This window comes from Lagopus muta, chromosome 8, assembly GCF_023343835.1.
Source record: "Lagopus muta isolate bLagMut1 chromosome 8, bLagMut1 primary, whole genome shotgun sequence".
Taxonomy (NCBI): domain Eukaryota; kingdom Metazoa; phylum Chordata; class Aves; order Galliformes; family Phasianidae; genus Lagopus; species Lagopus muta.
The window spans coordinates 30,372,413-30,395,149 of NC_064440.1; the positions used below are offsets into that span (position 1 = coordinate 30,372,413).

Here is a 22,737-nt window from a genome sequence, read left to right on the forward strand (position 1 = left end):
ATCTTTTTTCCATCTTACTGCAAAAACAGACAGCAAAATTTGTCTTCCTTTTTTTTTTTTTTAAAGAATTTCCAGATGCCTCCTGGTTTTAAACTTTCTCAAAACAGTCATGACGTTGCTGATTTTGATACAATAAGATAGAAATACATGATCAGATATTATTTGTTCACATCGCTTATTATAAGGGCTCTTTCTATAACAAATGACAAATTCACTACTTTGTCTGTAAGACTGATGTGCAAAATGCCATGCACACATACACACAGAAAGTCTATTTTGCTCATTTTCCATACTGGTAGAAATTCTAATATTATGTTCACAAAGCTTTGGAGCAAACATCACTCCTTATGGGAGCAAAAGGGCTTTGCAGTTTTTATTGAGTCCTGAAAATTTCTGCTTCTAGAAGTGCCCACTTAATAATAAGAAAAAGAAAAAAAAAAGACCCAACAGAAGTTGCTTTGCAATGCAGGATCACTCAGATGTAACCGTTAAAAAAGAAATTAGAGTAAAATGAAAGCAAACTCTGGAACCAACCTAGGGAAAAGTAGTCATATGAATGAGAAGTAGTTGCACTTTCCACAAAGATAACTTTTATATGGCAGATATCCAGAAAACATGTATAGAAAGTTCTTGAACTCATTTGTAGCAGAATTGAATTGACTTTTCTCTTTTAATACAATATCCTTGGAAGGACATATTAGCATCGTGCATCAGATAGTCTGCTCAGTGTTTTTCCTAGCTAATGACTACAATCCCACATCTTATTGTCACAACACTCCAGAACTTTGCTATGCAATGCAAGCACAAAATAAAAGGAGACTCTTCCCCAAAAGATTTAGTTACCAAGTATAAAATCTCCTTTAAAGAAAAGTGAACATTGTATCTTCCTAACAAGATCCTCTCAGAATTAAAGCAATGATTCACCACCGGAGATTAGCATTTATTACCATTAAAATTATCCCTGTAAAATTCATATGCCTGTCCTGATTCTAACAATTTATAGCTCTGTTAATTCATGTGAAATAACCATATAAACTGCTTCTAAATTAAGAACTCCTTCAACTATATTATTGCTATCTGCATGTGAATTCAATTTAAGTTAATGAGAATGGCATTCATTAAAGAGAGCTTAAGGACGTGCCTAGGAACATGTAGCGTGCAAACTCCAAGTTTTGCCCTAGTTCTTCAACTCAGTAAATAGGCTCCCACTTAAAACCACATTTCTACACACTTTGCAGCCCAACTTCCTTCACATTTTCTATGGAATAAGGTACATACAAAGAATTACAGTTCCATAGGGCTTGGATTGTAATTAAACATTGGATATTTAATTTAATAGATGTAACACACGAGAACATTTCTTAGAACACGTACTGCTGTATCATCATAGCTGGTTTTAAAACATGAGCTCTACGCTGCACAACAGCAGACATCGTTAACTACAAAATTAGAAAAAACATTTGTGCAGTTTTCATCTGCATTCTAAACCATATTAGAGGTAACCAATGTATTATCATTCCTTTAACAGATCACGAGTAAATGTTAACAAAGGCTGCACAGAAAAGGTTGCCCTGAAAAGACATTAATGATGCTTAATCCCTCAAAAATAAATAGCGTCTGACATGATACAGTCACTTTAACTAGGAAGAAGTATTCTGGCAGTGGCATGAATAATTTATCATTAATGAGTTACAACATTTGTTCAAAGCAGACCGCTATTATGGTAAAAAACACAATTCATTAAACAAGATAAACTTATGTACACATATTTCATCAAATCCAGGCAGTTAAATGAGTTATCACTTATCACTCATGGAAGAGAGAATGGAAATCCTTTTTCGCACCGTACCTGGCATAGAAAGAACATAAGAGAGAAGCAAAGAAATGAGATAATTCAAAATTAGAGCAAAGTGACTCCTCTTATCAACTAAATCTATTGCTGCCAATAGCAATTTGGCAGTTAGTAGCTTTAAAGAGGAGAGAAATGAATCTATGTAGACCAAGCATATTCTGCAGAACAACAGATTTACTTTAAATCTCTGCTTTTAAATTTTCAGAAGTTTAAGTAAAACTCCATTTTTCTTTTCTCTTTCCAAGTTGTACACCTGCTGCCCTTTGTTTCTTTGTTTAGTTAATCATTTGTTTTTTCCTATTCTGCAGTGAATTTTTCTTTTCCTAACAATAGTTCTCATTCAGGAACTCCCTTTTATCCCTCTCTGTTTACACGTACTATAAACAGAGTCAGATTAACTTGGGAACACATTCTCAGCATTGTCTGTATTATCTTGACTTCTTCAGAGCATGTCTCCTCCTCATTTGACCCCAAGACAAAATCTTCCGCCATGCAATGAGAATCCTGACAAGGACTGTGAACCCCACAGACTTGCTAAGGATACATGGGAATCCTGCTGGTCTTTAGCCTACTTCTACTATGGATCCTGCCATTAGTCTCAAGAAACATTAGAATGAATGCATGACAAGTACCAGAACATTCTGGGGCCAATACTTCCAATGAGAAATATAATTAAAATTGATGGAAGTTCCAATTAGCACCTATGATGCCTTGCTCAAGGAAGGGATTAGCAAAGGTAGAAAAAAGAGCTTTTCTTACAATGGACATATTACATTAAAAGCTAAGCGTTGTCGGTTGATATACTTCCTGTACTCTATGTAGTATAGGCTACATCAAGTTACAACAAATTTCTTTCAGTGCTGACAAAATACTATTACATTGCAGTGGTCTGGTTTTAAAATTCTCCTTTTCTGTGCCTGCAGATCTACTAAAGTAATCACTGCTCATCTTTCCACACTTCTTTTGATTTAATAGTCGCATAGAAAAACTCTTAGAAAAAAATAGCACAGTGGTTTTTGTTTCCCGTTTTTTCCCCCTAAGCTGTGATGGTTTAAATTTAACAGTGGAAATTCTATAAATTTCTTAAATGATTGTTACTACTTCTTCCCTGATTCCTGATGACTCATTCAGTCAGAAAATGGGGCTAATACTGCAACACAGGATCCAATCTCAGGTCATTACAGCGACTCTGATTGCCTGAGGCACTAAGTTTAAGTCACACAGATTGGACCATAAAGGTGAGTTGATTAATGCTGTCTGTGATGCTGTTCATGGCAGTTAAATAAGTTCAATCAATTGCAAGTGTAATGTTGGTAAGTACATGAAACTCCTTCTTCATCTGTAAAATCAGGTCATGGACTACTTCTTGAACATTTAGCAAAAGAGCACAAGATCGTGACTCATCAAGCTTGTTTTTGCCCAGCAAGTGCAAGAATACAAGTTTTTTGCCTCCAACTTTTGCTGTATTTGTTAAAAAGTCTAGGAATAGCACATTGTGTTCAGCACTCTGTATTTTCTGCTATACCAGTATAAACACTAAAAATCAGAGCAATTGCTGCTTTTGCAAAGAACAAGCAAAGAAGAAGTTGCAATTCTGCATGACAGTTAACTCAGGGAAGTCCCTTACTGATAGCATAAAAACTTCATGCTAGTTCTCATCTTTCTCCACAAAACTACATAGAAAGCTTCTAGAGACAACCACTAGTAAAAGAAATCAAGTGTTCTATACTACTAAATTCTGCAATGCTGGGAAACTCTGGTTCCCACACACAAACCTCTGACTGTAGAAAAACCCATCATTCTCACTGGAAAAAGCACTACCTGTGCTACAGCATCGCCATGCTGGGTAGAAACTGATGCTAGACCAGCACGTAAAATGGCAAGACTCAGCCCAGTGCAGGAAGAATAGAACTCTGCTATTGCTACTAAAAATTAATTTGAAGTATATACACAATAAATCTGCTTTGTCCATTTTTTTTTTTTTTCTACCATAGTTTTAGCCTATCATATAGCACCTCTTCCCACTACCAGGAAGAGGAAACATTTATTCTGGGATGTGAGGGCATAAGGAGGAAGAAGTATTAGATTACACCTACAGCAGTGAAGCATTTGAGACCAGTCTGTTTTCTGAAGGTAGGTACTTGGCTTATGTATTTGAGATTCCAAATGCAGTGTTACTTGTAGCCGTGGCTGCTCACTCAAGTGAATGAGGAAATGGAGACACAGAAAGGTAAAAATGTTTCCTTAAATACATACTAAATTCAGTCCCTACTGGTAGAGTGAAGATTAATGTTTCTGTCCAGCTTCTGGGCTATCCTTTCACTTACCCCACAGTTAGGTAAAGAGTAAAATGTAAAGAGAAAAATATGCCAAATTTACAAAACCTATGTAGTACTATAAAACAAATAAAAGGGAAATAAATCGCACAATTTGGTCCACTCTGTTTAGATCATTTCAGACAACATGTAAAGAACAGTTTAGTGTGCAGCGTCACCTCAGACAATCAGTATTACTGATGTTTTCCCACTATTCCAATTTTCTAAAGAGTATATTATTAAGTTCAAGAGAATGCTTAGCCCCTCAAAAAAAAAAAAAAAAAAAAAATTACAATAATTGAGTAACTTACAAGGAAAACTAGAGAGTTTGACAGAATAGATTCCAAGTAATTCTATATAGATTTGTGAAGTTTCATGAGCAAAGTATTTGTTGATTTTTTATTTATTTTTTTTTTTAAGCATTAACTCTATGTTCTATTTTTGGGTAATCTCAGAAATTTTTCTTTGAAAATAATTTATACTAAAATTACTACTGGTATACAAAACTATGTTCCATATCAAGTATGAATTAAAGAAACTGTGAAAAGCTGTTTAAGGAGCAAGATACATTTGAGGAAGCAAGGAAGGGAAAGACAGAGAAAACACGGAGAAGACTGCAGAAGAGTCCTAGCTGAGAAATGATTTTAAATGTAAGTTTGGAATAGATTAATTCAGTTGGTGAATTTAAAAACCTGCACACTTCCTGAATCAAATGCAAATTGAACTTAGTACAAATTAAGCCCCAGATGTAATAACAAACTCCAAAAAAAGAAAGAGGAATACAATATCCCACAACATGACTACGAAAAATCCCACTGGTGTACGTTTCAATAAACACATGGAATTGTTAATTCCTCTCATGGAGCACTGCACACGTTATTGAAACTGCAGGAAAGGATCTGGTACAAGAAGAAAATAAATCAGAGGCTTAGCAAAACCTTTACACAAAAGAAAGAATGAACCTAGATGCTGTTAAGGAACCTGGAGAGTGTAATGCATTGAATGAGGCAATGCCACAAAGAAACAAATGTGGAAAGAGATAAGAGAAGTGATGAGAATGCAGTAGGAAAAGCGTCAAAGAATGACATAACTGATGAAGTAAAACAAGAAAACATAAGCAACAAAATGAGACATATGTCACTTGTGAGATCATCATTGAATGCTACAGACCCTTAAGAATGAATTAGAAAACATCCAAAAGCCAAAAAGCAAAGAATATTTCCATACCTTTACAGCTGAGTATTAAATATTCATATACATTTTATATATTTGACAAAATATTAAAAAAACAATTTTCTTGAGTTACACTACAATTGTAAGATTTTAACATGTCTCAGTGTTTTTAACAAACTAATTATTTAAAGTCAGAAATAACAATAACCAAAAAATCATGTAAAGACAATCACAAAAGAAATCACAATCACTAAAGAAAATCACATAAAGCAAACACAGGATGTGAACTTCAAGCTGTGTGCTGTCTTATTTGTTTTGGTGGTTGTAAAGATTCTGAAAAATTATTTCTCCTATATAATGACACTCACATATTCCCTATGTGTTCTGATCATCCCTTGACTTGTAATCGTTGTTAAATAAAAATTGAAAAAAACTCAACTATAATTAAAAAAATTGGCTCTGAAGTGATGTACACTGGGTCAAAAATCCTGTTTGTCGCACTACTCTAGATTACCTTGGATATACATTATAAACGCTGGTCATCTATGAATGAAACCAGGGAAAATTAACATCATAGGCACAGCTATGCATGCGTAATTTCACTAGTTTGCACAGGTTGAAATGGAGAAAGCGTAACAGGTAAATTTGAAGTACTAAGATGTCAAGTTAAAAAAAATTCTTTTGAAAGCATAATTGTTCTTACTCTGTAGTTTTCAAGAGATGTGGGAAGAGGTCCTACTGTTAGATAACCAGAGGATATCAACTTACAAAGCTCCACTGATGAAAACCACCAGATGATCTATCATATGGACAGTAAAGTGATAATAATAAATGCCACTAAAAATAAATGTCACTAAAAATGCCTTTACTAAAAAGGCATATATGTTGAGCCTATTAACGATTGAAAGAGAAAACATTCATCATCGTTTATGCTAGAGAAGAAATTAAGTGATTTTCAAATGAACTCTCTGCATTTTCTAGTTAAGATTATGGAGCTGATAAAAAAAAAAAAGGTGGCATTTCAAACAGCTGGTCAGTTTTCCTTATTAAGAATGTATTAGCATCAGATCATTTAAGACTTTTATTTTGTCTCTAAGTCTGCACTTCTAAACATGGCTGAAGATAAGAGGTAACCTTCTAATAATATTATATTAGCCACTTTGGTGACTTTAAAACAAGACAAGGATATCAGCGTTAAGTTTCAGGCCGTATGTTATTAGTTGTTGGTTTTTTGTTTTTTTTTTCCCCAATAGAAATTGGATTTAGAAACTGAGTTTTAAAATGCAGTTGAATGTTTTGAATGGAATGTGCAGTTTCTATCCACATTTTAAAAACAAAAAAGCCCTATAGTACTGTAGTTACTATTTGTGTCCTACAGGGAAAAATTAGAGCAACAACATACATTCCTTTTTTATCCTTAAGTTTACATCTAGAAAGAAGAAAAAAAACCAAAACCCAACAACAGAGTAAAACCCCTGTGTTACTGTATTCATTGTTCCATTGAATCTCTCCTAGATCTAATAAATGGGGAGCGTTCTTGCTCTCTTTGAAGTTGCATCATTCGCTCCAGCAACAGAAGAATTTGTGCTACAGAATTAAGCAGGATTTAAACAAAAAGCTACAAGAGCATTGTATATAGTTTATTCAGTGAAATCCACCCTTCATTTATAAATGCAAGATATGTTGTTACATTATGAACTACATGAGTTATTAGCATGATCACTGAAAAGCTTCCAATCATAAGATCTTTACCATTACATTGTTTCTTATCAGTAGTTTTTTTCCTTTCTCACGGACACACTATTTAAACAACTAGTCATTGAATAACAGCATTCTTGAGTTTAGTTACAATTCAAATTCCTTTTCTTTCTAAATAGAGGACAATTTTGCTGAGACACAGCATTCTGGGGGGAAAACAAAACAAAACAACACAAAACACCTCAGAACACCACAAACAACCTCAAAACACCAGTAGCTAAATAAGTTATCTATCATTGGTACCAACTGATGTTCAAAGGTTGTCAAAAAAAAAAAAAAAAAAAAAAGCTACAATTCTGGCCAAAACTAATGTGTGGGAACTCATTTCATAAATATAAGGAAATGAACTATTTCGCTGTACGCTTCCTACAGTTCACCCTTTCTTTCTCTGTCCCATTTGTTTCTCCACCTTCTGCACTGCCACTTAAAGTAACTTTTCTGTCCCTGTACACACATTCTATTGAAAGTTCAATGATGGAAAAAAAATCCCAAGCACCATAAGCTGATGGAGAAAAATTATTGCACATCCAGGTGTTCACAAGTTGTGATAACTCTACTGCTGAACAGTATGATCAACATCGGTGTACAGGAAGAAAGCTTGCAAAATCTTCACCAAATTCTAGTTTTATTTAATAAAACAACAAGAAGAAGCGCTAACTATTTGAAATGCTGCTGTTGTCTAAATAATACCTGAGAATTTCTTACATGCAAGATGAGTTTGCAGATATTAATGGGAAGTTTAAAACACGGAAATATTAAAATGGCTGGTTAACTGCATAGGAACTCCCCCCTTTATTATCTATCTCATGGGAGTATTATCAGTCCCCTCTTTAATTACCTTTCTCATCCTTGATTGAAGTGATCTGGGGCTCCCAAAAGTGAATCTGGAATGTGAGCTTAAAAGTATATTCCAAATATAGCTCTGCATCACTACACCTCCTGAACATTCACCAAAAATACGCTTACAACATACCATCAAACATGTCTGTTTTTATCCAGTCATAATCCTTTCAAGACAAGCTGAAAAACAGGTTGTGTAAATATGAATGTTCTTCAAAGATATTAAAAACTGTCTTAAAATGGGACATAAAAGTCAACCTAACTATGCTTTTTTTTTTTTATCATTTTCTGAAACTGCATTCGGATAATATTGAAACTACCTTGAAAAATACACTAACGTGAATAAAAATTGTTATTAATTCAAACCAGAAATTTCAGTTGTGGAGATCACAGATAATTGTTTTTCTGAGACTTATGATTAGCAGTATTTTGAAAAAATTAAGTACCTGTAGTACATTTTGTAACCTTCGAACCATCAATAATTAAAACTACTTTTTATATCATCTTCTGGAGGGGAAGAAGAAAAAAAAAAAAAAAAAAAAAAGGGGGGGGAAACATTTTAAAAGAGAGACCCTGAGATACCTAACAGGAAGGATAAGAAGCTTCCTGAGTTCTTGAGTTAAATAAAAATTTTGAGAAGCCCTTTTGCCCTTCTGTGATGGAGCGCTTTTACCTCTGTCAGTGAGCCATATCTACATCTAGCTATCACCACATATTACCAGGCTTTCATCCTGGCTATATTACACTGTTTCAAGCACTCTGTGTAAGAGTGACCATATAGGCAGAAAAGCTTCTTAAGATTTTAATTGTATGAAAGCATTAAAAACATATATATCTTAAATACATCTTAATAATCTTTCTCAAATGAGAGATTCTTCATTGCCCTTTTCCTTTCCAGTGCTAAAAAACATTTTCCAAGTTAGCCCTGAAATTTAAGAGAAGGCTTTTCTCAGTGCAATAATTTTTGTAAGATAAAAGCTCAATGCAGCAGAAATCTTAAGGCAGTACTGTTGGAATCTGATACCAGGAAGAGAACATGAAATTCATGAACAATTTCCAATCTTTGATACACACTAATGACTTAGATTTTATAATCCTGGTGTCATAAAACTTCTTAATCTAAAACACACAGGTATGAATCCGGACAACTTCAGATGGTGAATGTTAATTGATTCTGAAAGTTTTGGTCTCTCAGGGGTATTGATGAAATACCAAGATCTTAGTACAGCAATAAAGCTTTATATTTCCCCCTCCACAGTAACTCACTAGATGACAGGCATAAGTTATTTTATGAAAAGACTCCTATCAAAAAAATCATTTTTCACCTTTTTGTTCTTAGAAATATTTGAAAATTTGTTGTATAATTTGGGTGAAATAGACATAATTTCCTATCAAGGTTATCTATACTTTTTTCCTTACTAATGAAGTGATTTAAAAAGAACAGTAGGAGACATATGGCAGAAGTCCTGATCTCTCACAACAGTTTTTGTAATCTAATTTATCCTGAGTGAGAATGTACCCTCCATCTGTGCTGAATGGCCAAAGTTATACTCAATTATGAATATAAGTGTAACCTCCAAAGAGCATCAATTAGGAAGAATCCTTAGGAGTTGTTACTATTGGTCAGTTAGGCATTTTAGAAAATGCTATCCCACTGTAAACACATCATCCTGGCATTCTTTTGCAGTTCTAAAAGCACCTTGGAAATTTTGGGTGCCAGAGTTATACTTGTGAACAAAACAACCATGACACTGTATTTGTATCACTGTATAACGACAGAGGAAAAACAGTTCTTGGTCTTGTACAGTCAATTTCGTATATTAGATTCTGATTCCTATTCAACACTGAGTTTTACATATAATAGAATCATAATCACTCACTCCACCCAAGCTGGGCATTTCCTGACAATTAATTAATAGCAACTAAGAGACTTCAGATTTGCTGTTGGCACTCAACTCAAAGAATTATCAACCATCAGGAAATACCCTCCCTACTTGTCATATCAAATCATTAATTAAGCATCTAATATTTAAAGAAATAATATTTTCATGTGACGAATTTAGTTTCAAGTACATTAGTCAATTAAATCTTCTACTTTCTAAACTCTGGCTGAAATTAGCCTTAAAACACACAAAAGCAGTTGAAGAACATATTAAGACTTGACAAAAAAACATTGCCTCCGTTGTTGCACATTAAAATTAATTATTTTCATGTCAACTATTAAGAAATCTCTTTAAGTATGCACTAAATAAATAAATGAGATTCATAGAGATCACTGACTTTCAAATTACTCTGTTGTAAACGCCTGGCCCACTCTTAGACTGTATATTTATGTCTTACAGAAAGAGAAATGTAGATTAAGCTCTTATAAAAGGAACAATATAAGTTATGTTCCATGCTGTACCACGCTTGATCTGATAAGAGAAGACCTGACTTTGTTACCTTCCCAGCTTTTTCACTGATGTGGGACTCGTGGAAACATTTAGTGTGAAAAGCATTACTGCCCATTATTATCTTGCATCATCAGAAGAAATCAGAACAAGAACAATGGGAACTGTTTCCAGAAATGATGAGGAAGGCATTGTTTGGATTATCCTTTGGTACAATGATTACTACTGGGTAGCATCGTAAGCAGTAGGAAATTACTCATTTTTTAGCATCTTCTACAAAATCATTACAAAGAATGACAGTTTCACCTTGAAACAGATATCGTTTCTTGCTTCAGCATAAACCTGGCTTACTCCAAATCCTATCTTTCAGGAGAAGCTTAAAAAACTCTGCATTTTTTACGTTCTTTTTCAAAAACAAAGCAAACAAAATCAACTAACTAAACAAAACAAAATAACCAGTATGATTTGTCTACCAAGAGCTACTTCCATTAGTTACCTAGCCTTTAAAAAAAAGAGCTATCTTCTGAAAAAAAAAAAAAAAAAAGAATAAAAAAATAGATTAAAAAAAAAAAAAGACAATATAAGGTGCATTAGATGTGTTCTTCACATAATTTCACATAAGTAATTTGTAAGAGCCTGCTTCAGTTTCTGTAGCAGTTACTGCAAGACCCTCAACAGACCATAGTTAACAAATCAAAATTTTTGTTGTTATCAATCAGGTTAAATAGGCTTTTCAAACTGCAATGAAAAGAGCAAAGGCTTGACAGAATGCATGTTCTTGTAAATAACTCTGTAAGAAAATCTTTTCAGAGAGCTTTTCAAAAGCTGCTGACAAGGGACTTGCAATATTTTTAACTGAAAGCAAAGACAACCTTCCCCTTAACTTCAGTGGGAGCATATTTTAACTAACATTGAGCTCTTTTCAAAATTCTTCTTTTAATTTTATGTTTATGCTTCAGCTATTAGACAAGAGGTTGTTTTACTGCTGTTGTAACAAAAAAAAAATTAAAAATAAAAAGTATCAACAGAATTGAATCTTTTAGTGCCAGCAAGTATTTAACACATATGCTGTAATAAGAGCCATTATTAGTGTTGATACGTAACTATTGAAATAGTTGATATATATGATATATTAACATTTAGAATTCAGTAGTGTAAAGGCTAAAAGACCTAAATGTTAATTCTGACTACACTTGCTTTGCACATTCAGATGAATCTTCTGAGAAACTTAAAAACATGTTTATTTCAAAAGAGTTGACTACAGCAAAGTGCTTCTCAGAGCACTAGTTACCAGTATCATAAGCACACATTAATCTACTTGCCTTTAAGAGAAAGAACAAACATGTTCTTCTAGAGAAAAAGTATAATCTAACGTCACCACCATGTGACATTAAAATCATAATTAACAGAAGCAACATTTTACATTCTGCTAGAGCTCTGTGTGCTGCTAAATGACAACTCTGCCCTTCAAACACTCTAAGGCGTGGGAGAAATCTACTCTTTTTTATAAATATTGAACAACAAGATTAGCAAGGTTATATTCAAAGAAGTTTTTCATTTATGTACACAACTATTTATGGTACTATAATTCAAAGCACAGCTTTTATCTGTTGCTACTAAAAAATGGAGACAGAATAGAAAAAAATTTTGCATCTCTGTAGCTTGTTACTATTGTCTCTAGACCATTCTTATTTACAGCAGCAATCAATGGCTCCAAAGAAGCAAAAATGCACAAAGAGAACTTGAAACATCTCAGTCATTTCTTTTCTGCATACGAGCTAAAGAAGACACAGAAAGGAAATACTACCAGTGGGGAATAAAGAAATCCAATTTGCCTCTGAGGCATGGACACCAGATGAAGAGGATATTTTGCTCCAAGAATCCTCCTATTTAGATCTAAGTTGCATCTGCCTCTGTAGCTAGTGCAGGATTTATAATCAAATTTCTGACGTCAATGGTAGAAATGATATATTTAAATATCTATGGCAAGGCAGGCATTCTGGATGAATACAGGTTTTCCATTTTCTACATTTCAATTTTCTATTGAAAATTTCCATTTTCTACCTCACAAGAACTCAATGCACCCACGAAAAACCCCAAAGGATACATCTTATACTAAGTCCCAATATTAAAAGCTGTAACCAAATGATAAAACTGCAGTGGAAATCATTTTGGCCTGTACATAGAATGCTAATGTCTCTGCTCTCCAATTTTCCGAGGAGCATTCAATGCATATTGACATGACTCCATGCAGAAAGTTGTGTATCTGCTCTACACAGCTCACCAGGTCTGAGAAAGCTCTAATCCAGAAGCAATGAGGCAGCAGTGACGCTTGATGCTGAGAAGCTAGGTATGTTAACAGGCTCAGTGCCACACAAATTAACGTTACACAACTTTTGGCCAGAAGAGCCTCACATCCTGCCCACTTCGAAAACATGGAGAATAGATCTATAACAATATGTTCTTGTACTCTTATACAGGTAGACATATTCTGCGTTTTCTCAAAACACAGCGTATGACTTCCACCATTTTTCCTTTTTGGCTCTAAACCCGATAGGCAGATAGGTTGGGGTAGGAAGGAAGTAGTTTCAGTGAGTCATGGTACACTTTGCCACCAGTAAAGGACAGTGATACTTTTAATACTACTTGCAGATGGAACTTGTGAATAAAACATTAAACAAATCCAACAATCAAAATAAAATATCTATTCAAGGCTACCGAAATGCGAATAATGTGTTAAAAGACATACTTTTAATTCCAATTATTTGCTATAGTAAAAGTTCATCATCTGACCTGATTTGTCCGTGGCTACAATAAACAGGTATGAGTTCAAAGCCACTACAACTGAATGATTTTTAGAAAGAGAGAAACACATGTAATCAATAGAGAGAAGAGCACCAAAACTGTGGAAATGAAAACTTGTGAAAAAGACAAATTCAACACTAGTTGATCATACTACTATTTTTTTACTTAAATAAATCAAATATCCAACCACATACCACATATAAAAGATTTTTAATCAAGAATCCTTCAACACAGAATTCATTACCTTGCTACTGACTGCAAAAATTAACAGGTATGTATTCATACACACACACAAAAATGGCTGCACAGTGCCTTCACAAAGTGTCTAAGATGAAAATTGTAAAGGATGGGTATAAAAGAAAATTAATTAATTAATTAATTAAAAAGCAAGAATAAAAAAAAGGATTCTTCAACTCTCAGACAAAAAAGTAAATGGACAGCCACAAACTTTTGCTGAAAAGTTGTGTGTTTCCAGCCTTTTCAGAAGGTAACTTAAAAACAGTGCCTGATCTTTTGGATTGCTCTATAGGACTCCAAGGTCACAGAAACAAGCTGCAATTAAGAAGGGTGTAATGAGGAAAGGTCATGAAAAATGAATAGGAACGTGACCCAGCACCACAGAGCAGCGAGGTACAAAAACAAACAGGGTGGGAAGGCGCCAGCCAGCATGCTTTCCTATCTAATCAGCTGTGTCTCTGATAAAGAAGGAAGTAAGTCAGGGGAGGGAGTCTTCAGCACTTAAAACAATTCCCAAGACTCCATTTCTGCAGTAGTAATGCAGTGTCTTTAGGATTCAGGCCAAGGGAATAACTGAAAGGAAGCTTAGCAGTCAGCTGCATGTTTGTTCCTGGATAATAATGACCTGTTTGAACCAAGACAACAGATACTGCTTTTCAGAAGTCTGGCAGTAGTGTGCAGCTTGGTCTATGAAACCTCACAGAACAAACTCTGATACACATCTGCACCTCAGAAAGGCTGTGGATAACATTTGACCCAGTTCTGTGCTGACTTTCAAACTTCACTTTTCCTTATTTATCCCAATGATATGCCAAGCAGATTAGTCCTCACATTTTGTAACAACTCAATGAGCACTGCAGATGCTACCTGGGAGAAAACTGACTGAATCTCAGTTTTGATGTAGTAATCAATTATGTACATTCAAAGAACCTTATGTATTCTGCCTTCCCCTTCTCCAGACAATCCATGAAGTTTCTTGTACTCTGTAACCCAGCATATTTACTTTTGCCTTCATTGGCTAATAACAGCAGAAGAGATGTTCAAAGAATGGCCAAGATCTTCAAGATCTCTATTGTATTTTATTATCCATACCATTTCTACTCATCTTGATCATTTCTCATGCCAATTATGATACCATAAATAGCTCAATCCTAACAAAACTATGTAAGTGTAACTGAGAGTAAGTGCTTATATAGAATATTCATTTAAAAGAAATGACACAACAAGTTTGGGCATTTCATAAACCTCAGAACCTTGTTTCTGAACATCCTTGCTTTTCCTGGGTAAGACCAATTCTAATACTAATTATCCAATTAAAAATTGCTTATGAATCTGCAAATCTATGACATAACTGTGTGCTTTGTTCCTTTGTGTCACTGAACAAGCTTGTCTGCTTTGTGTGAGGTTCACTTCTGTGTTGTCAGGTACTAAGCTGTCCTGATTCTTTTATGGAGAAGCACAGACTTCCATTGCCATAACCACAGAGCACCTTAAAACAAGAGGAATACATAGAAAGGCACAGAAACTTGAGCTGGAAATCTGTAAGAGAAAGCAAGTAATCAAATGGCTTGCCCCATCCAGGCCCTCACTCCTCTCTCGCTGTCATTTGGAAGACTAGTATTTGCTAGGGTCCTGTGAAAATAATGAGGCTGAACCTGAAAAGCATTAATAATCAAATGATATCTAATCATTCATACCCAATTCTCACAGTAACATCCTCCTGCCAATACTGTCTGCATACCACACTACAGGCAGTAATACCTGAATTACACCAGTTTGTTCTGCATCCACATGAAGAAGCAGAATCATCAGATAGAGAAGGCAGCAGGAAGCTGTTCTAGCTACACAAATCTCCAAGATCTCTGCCTCCAGCAACATGAGGAGACCAAAGAAAAAGTGTAGCTTGCAAAGTAATGCAGAACTTCTGTTCAAATGGAGTTATGCTTCTAAGGAGCCTCCAGACAGGCTCCAAACATTGAGAGCTCATTTGTAAAAATGTTTCAATGATCACTGTCTTGACACTCCAACCAGAACTGCAACATATTTGAAACCATTGCTTCAGCTTTGAATCAAGAATTACTTTTCTTACTAACGAGATCTTTCAATACAAAAATATCTTTCATAAACAAGAGAAGCTGCTTCACCACAGTTACAATTCTTTAGTTATTGAAATTGGTACATTGAAAATTGGAGGCTCCAGTTTCCAAGATTTGATAGCTCTAATTAGCTTTAAAGAAGTTTTGAAGTTTGGTTCAACTGGATGTTGCATTAAATTCCAGATTTGCATGATACATTTTTGCACATCCCAATGTGTCCCCTGTTGTGCTCTGAATGAAAACATTCCGAGGCGAGTTTTGTAGTTTCTACTGTTTCATGTGATCAATCATTGCCATTTTATAGTAAGGGGCACACATCTGTTTCAAAAACCTACTAACTGAATAGTTCCCCACACTTCTAAATGACTTAAAAAAAAAAAAAAAAAAAGTTTTTTGTTGTTCCTGGGCTTTTTTTGTTGTTGAAACCTTTGAAAGTTTCCAATATGATAAAATTTGTAAACAGATCTAAATGAATCAATTTGATAACAGATTTCAATACCTTCCCAGGTTCCTAAATCTCAGTCTGAATTCTGAGATGAGTTGCTTTAAAGGCTAATTTGACATAAGTAAAAGGGCAATATTAACATATCATTAGGCTTGCTTGTATACTTCTTTTTCAGCTCATATACTTTTTATTTCTTTACTTTTTACCCTGCCTAAGAAAATGACTGTTTCACAAATAGAACACCTCAAAATACTCTGATAGTACCACTTTTTCCATCTTCTATTAACAGAGCAAGAAGAAGTCTACACATCACTCAGGAACAAAAGAAAAGTCCTATAATACTGGAAAAGGAAATTTCAGACCTTAATAATACATCTATACCCATGATGCTTTGAATTGAACATTGAAGCCTGTAGTGTTTTTATTATGATCTTTTTATTATTTGAAACTGAGATAGAAATCTCACAAGAAATAAAAAATTCCTGGAAAGCAAAAAGCAAGCTAAGAAAGCCAGCTCTAATTTCTGAAGTTCAAAGCCATGGCACACATCAAGCCTTGCATTGGAAACCCAGCCTCTCTACTCTGCTTGTGCAAGAAGTGAGACAAACGAGAAGACCAGAACTTTGCCTTCAATTCAGAAATATCCTTTTCTTTCTTCCTCTCTGTCATCAGAAAACATGAATTCTCAGAGGCAGACATCCTATAGGCCTGAGGCATTACAGGAATGGCCAAAACAGGGAAACAAATTAAGTCCATTTTTATATCTGCCAATTTATAGCACATGTGAAAATGAATTCAGACCAGAAGAACAAAGTAACTTGGATTACTGGCCAAGTAACCAATGCTGGAGAAGCAGTTTCATTGTTTCCTATTTATTCGAGCACCTCCATCAATAGTTTCTGCCCACTCAGAAGCTACAGAGACATTTAATTCCAAGAATCTTTTCACTTTCATTTCAGGTTACCCAATTTCTAACCAGACTCACCCATCCTCCTTAAGTAACAGATTGCCCTCCTACCCCCCCTTCCCCCCCCCAGTTCGTTCTTTTAAAATGTAAATCAGATTCCTGAGCAATTGGTATGGTGCTAGAGACTGCTCCTGAGTTCATCTTTTGATAGTGCATTTGAAAGTAGGAAAAGCTTATCACTGTATGAATTACTTGTAGGAGGCAATGCAACAATTAATGTATTTGTCTCACACAACAGAAATACTCTCTCGGAATTCTTATCTCCTAAGACTGCGCTCTTGGACAGAAGTGGAGTAACATTTTCAATAAATGCATAACTATGGCAAAGTAGGTGAAGTTTTTTGAAGAGAAACAAAAATTGCAGCCTCATGAATCATTGTTTCCTTTGATAAACTTTGTCTATGCAATTAACCATCCATCGTGAAAAATTTACCACAGCCTCCAAATAATGTGCTGCAAACACTAAATGCAAACATGGAAGGCATTCTTCTAACAGTATCTTAGGGCTTGAAATCAAGTTTTCGGTTTTTCATGAGTTAATTCTAAGAAAAAAAAAAAAGTATTAGGTATTGTTTCATTGAAATTCCTACTATATTTAGACATATTGGCACCTATGCATTCGACCCACCAGAGAAGAGGCCACGAAATCCTTGATTAAACAAGCAAAGATACAGCTCAGTTCATTTGCTCTTTAGACTTTCCAAAACAAATTTATCAAAAGAATCACAGAATCACACAGAATCACAAGGTTGGAAATGATCTGCAAGATCATCTAGTCCAACCACCCTCCCATTCCTATCAGTGCCACAAGCACTAAACCATCTCTCGTAGCTCCTCATCCAGGCGCCTCTTGAACACTGCCAGGGATGGCGACTCCACCACCTCCCTGGGCAGCCATTCCAGTGCCTGACCACCCTCTGAGACAAAAAGTTTCTCCTAATATCCAACCTAAACCTCCTCTGGTATAACTTCTTGCCATTTCCTCGGGTCCTACTGTTTGCCTGGGAGAAGAGGCCAGACCCTTTTGCACCACAACCTCCCTTCAGGAAGTTGTAGAGTGCAAAGTGTATCTTCTACTCTGTTATTCCATGTGTATGAATCCAAAGTGATTTTTTTTCTCAGCAATAGTGCACCTGCTCCAGAAGCTTATTTCTTAAACAAAGCAACAGCCCACTGCATGTAATACCATAATTAATTACTATGTAAATTATTCTGTTTTGACAAATATGATTTGATGAAAGAAGTAGTGCTTTAGAACTAATTACTTCTTTACAAATAGATTTTATTTACATCAACCAAACATTAGGAAGCAAAGAATTTCAACAGAGTATCTAATTTTAATTTTGCATCTAACATCATACCTTCATGGCATTAATTATTCTACATATGACTCATATCTTTCAGAGGTGACAATTAGACACACAGAAGTCATTCCAACTTTAATGATGTTTAAATGGATTTTCAAAGTTTCTAAACAGTTGCAATAGCTTTTTACACATTTGCATCGCTAAAGTTTGAAAACAGGCATTGGCAGTACAATGGAAAAAGAACTGATGGATTTCAGAAGATGTTTTCTAACATATAGTAGGTTGGAAGGAAATGTTATGGGAGCACAGCTTTTAAACTCAACTACCACACCTTCAGATTTTCACACTCCATTCTAGATAATGAGCAAGAAGGCTTTTACTGTTCCCTGCTTTATTCATCCTTGTAATTCTCAAAAGAAAAAAAAAAGATCAATTGCATTCAGAAAAGCAGTAGGCAAATTCTGAAAAGACTCAAAGACAACTCACATTACTGGATACGTACTAAAAGCTCTCCTAACTATACACACACCCAAGCGTATCATTTCAGGTAACGCACCCAAACCCACAAAAACAACAGCCAGCATTTCTACCACCTGTAACTAGAAGATGTTTGCATTCTGTCATATTCCATTTCAACACGACTGATTTATTCCACAGGTTCCTTTTTGCTGTCTATTTCTCAGCCATTGGCTTGTATATTTGCAAATGATGTCTTGCGAATCTGACGTCATAATTGTTATAATATTGGTTTCATGACTCATTCACTGATTACATGCTAACTTGCCACTCCTTGTCACTCGCCATTTGCCAACATGTTTATCCAAACCAGAATGTGCTGACTGAAAAGTACATGCCATTAAAAATGTGCTTAAATTTAATCAAAGTTGTTTTGCCTTTATTTTCCTTCTCGTTTTTTTTAATGTCCCTGCCTAGTGCTGAAAAACTGCAGTTGTTCACTCTTTAAATTGTAAAATCAAAGCAGTGACTGGTTTCTTTTCAGATCTTCCTCATTATAATTAGTAGCCAGACATAAGAACAAATCATAAAGAAGGACTTCTAGAGCCTACAAACCTAAAGTGACTTTGGAGTAATAATACGTTCCTAAGCCAGTCACTGAAATCTGCTAGCACAGAATTGACCACAAAGGGAAAGTTGCTCTTAACAACAGACATAAAATTCCACACATTTCCTCTATTACAACTGAAAGAGAAGGGGGAGGACAAGGCAAAGTTAGAGAATTCCTCTGTGGCCTTTACCATTATGGCCACATCCTGCCCCCCTTACTCTGCCTGATTCCTGCCCTCCACATGCCCATTTCTCACAGGGATGTGGGGCTTTCTTCATCTCTGTGAATTTTTTTCCGTAAGGTTGTTCCGTGCCAGTCATAATCCACACTAGCTCTTGAGGACTCTGCCCAGAATGCCTCCCTTCAACATTCAGATTGCTCAATCTTTTCTCCAACAACAGAACACCACAAAGAAATCCCAAGACAAGGATCCCCTGGGGCATTTCAAACCCTTCTTTCTGTGCAGGGTCACAAAAGTCAGCCCCACAGTGTTTTCACACTACTGAGAAGTTGAAGCTTCCCAAGAGAAGTGATTCATGGAAGGAGCACAGAGCAGGCATTTCAGCAGTTTTCTGGAAAAACATAATTACCTTTGTCTTCTGTTATAGTATTACTAAATAGGTGATGTTTGATCCTTTTCTAAGTATAAAAACTTACTCACCCATAGCCCTAGGAACTTATCTAACAGTCCTGCTCTTTTTCCAGACCCTGAAATTTCTGTTGATACCTGCAGTTTAGAAAATGAATCAGTATAAACTCAAATGAATAATGCAGTGCTTAAATCCACATACTACCAGGAGATAACAAAAGTATTAAATCTCAGGAAAACAAGTACAGGCATGCCCTCATTATATTTATAATACAATTCTGCCATCTCAAGGTGCATGGAAAGTTCAAATAATAAAATTAAAATAAACAGCAAAGTTGGGTACTTACTGGAAATGAAATTGAACTTGGTATAACTAATCAAAGCCAAACAAAGGAGAGAGAACAAAATGTCAGAAATGCTATGAATATTACTCAAGCAACTCTGAATTGACCTTTTAAACATCAATATAAAAGAAACACCAGAGGAATTGCAGGTGCTTCAAGAACTACAATAACTGAAGACAATCTGCTGGTTTGCCTACAGGTGCTGTTTGGTATGCACAGTGGTGTGCAACTACAAAATTAACACAGCTTCACTACAGAGACATTCTGATAGGTAAGAAATTGGCATTCTTTGTAAAAAGATTCCTGGGTGATAAACTGACAGTGTTTTATTTAGGTTTAGTTCCTCCTACTCCATCACTGTGAGGATAGCAAGCACCGCAGCTGGCTGACCAGAGAGGGAAATCCTAACAACGGGAACACTGGCTGAGCTCTACAGATAATATCAAAGGAAGAACCTTTTTAGAACCTTTTTATTTTTTTCCATTTCCTTTCAGTTAAAATGAACTTCTATGGAGGACTACAACTACCTTAGCAAAAGCAACATTTGAGATATATTCTAAGATTATATTTTTATCTCCATTTATTATTTATTATCTTACAATGAGCTTGACTTGTATTATAATGCACTTGAAAATAAACAAGAAAATGCTGGAAGTTGGAAAAAAAATTAAAAAAGGAGGGAAATATTTCCTCTTACACTTCTGTTTTTAGCACTAAGCTCTGCACGACCTTGAATTTCCCATGATATAATGAGATAAAAATATTTTTACTGATGAGATTTTACTGATGACAGGGGAGGAGGGATCATGCACCGTTCTACTCCCATTATACTCTACAGTTTTCAAGAAATATTTATTTCTAAATCCTCAAAATTGATGCATTTGACAGTTAAAAATACTCCAACCTTAGAAGTATTTCTTGTCAATATTCAATGTACGTTATATCTAGGAGATTCTTTTGTTGGTAAAAAAGAAAAAAAAAAAAAACATTACAAAGGAAGTATCAACCTGCAGAAGAACAGGAGATAGCACTCAATAACTGGATAGCTGGATTGTCACTGGCAAATGCTTTGCAACATAGGTAACATCTAAGTTCATTTTTTTTCCCTTTGGCACATGTCAACACATGATACAATCATCACTTTCTCTATAGCAAAGTTTTCCCAAGCTGAAAGAGCAAGCATTTAACTATGGTTTAAGAGTATTTATTTTATTACTAAAGAAAATAAGAACAAAGTAAACACTTCCATGTAAATACAGCACACATATGGATACCTTGTTTTCTCCATAACCGCAATAGTTTGCAGAGCAAAGTGAGCACAGGAACTGCTATAATTCTGATGCTGTTCAACGAACATATTTCATCTCACCACTTCAGGATCTGGGTGACCGAGTTTTCTTATTCATGGAGTATTTGAAATAAACTCTTCAAAAAACAGTCATTTGACAAATAAAATATTTACAGAAATCATTGCTTAAAAAAAGTTTCTTAACAGTTATTTTTAATTGTCTTGGAGAATAATTCTAAAACAAAACAAAACAAAAAACTAAAAAGTAAATTCATTACACACAGTAAAATGCAGTCCCTACTTAGAGTAGGTAAAGGTAAAGGTTGATTTTTGTCCTGCTGTTCATTTCTAGCTACTCTTAGACCAGTTCCGTTAAAAAAATAAATAAACAAACAATAGATCTGAAAGACAGAATTTCTCAGACATTTGATCCTCATTAAAATAATACATCTTGCAATTATAATCCAACTGGTATAATTGAATTAAGCAGGAATAGTCAAGAATACAGAACAGTTCCTTTCTCCAGGTTTGTCTTCTTCTCTGGCTTAATTATTTAATCTTACTTATGTCAGCAGATGGGAACCATTAAAATACATAATTTCTCTTGAAATAGGAGAATTTCATTTCTTTTCCACAGGATGGAAGAAAACCTTTGTTATGGCTTTTATTTCATAGTTCTTATGTTTCAGCAAATGGCACTGAACATGGAGCAAGCTGGCCCATTTTGTTACATTTTTCCCCATAACCTATTCCCTTCAAATACCCTCACTGGCCTCTGCAAGATTTTTCTCGTTTTAATACTGCTTCATTTCATATAATAAGAACACCAAGAGGATGCCCTCGGAGTTGCAGGCTCCCTTTGGGACACTGAGTAGTAAAAAGCTGTTATTGTTAGAAGCATTTCGTGAGTGACTTGCCTTTTACCCACTTTAACTTCTGCCTCCTACCACTCTACTGATGCTGGCAGTAGCAAAAATTTCCTTGAGCAAAGCCTTGGCTACTCCCTGGTAGAGTGCAGACCTTCTCTACCAGAGCTCTGACATTCATCAGTCGCAACAGACTGCCAATTTTGCAGTAACCTTATTTCAGTCTATCACCAGCTTTCATTGTGAGTGAGCCATTCTGTTACAAATATGGCTTTTCTGGAGATTTTCAATATTATTATTTTCAGGGGAAAAAAAAAAAAAAAAAAAAAAGAGCAGTATGTATATATGTATTTATAAAATGGGATGATGCTGCTTGCGAAGGTATTTATATACAATTCT

At 35.1% G+C, this 22,737-nt stretch overlaps 1 long non-coding RNA gene across 4 annotated transcripts in view; it reads right to left on the reverse strand.

Annotated features, from left to right (window-relative positions):
- LOC125697162 (uncharacterized) overlaps nucleotides 1-22,737 on the reverse strand; it is a 121,905-nt gene that overhangs the window by 19,594 nt on the left and 79,574 nt on the right. The window lies entirely within an intron of this gene.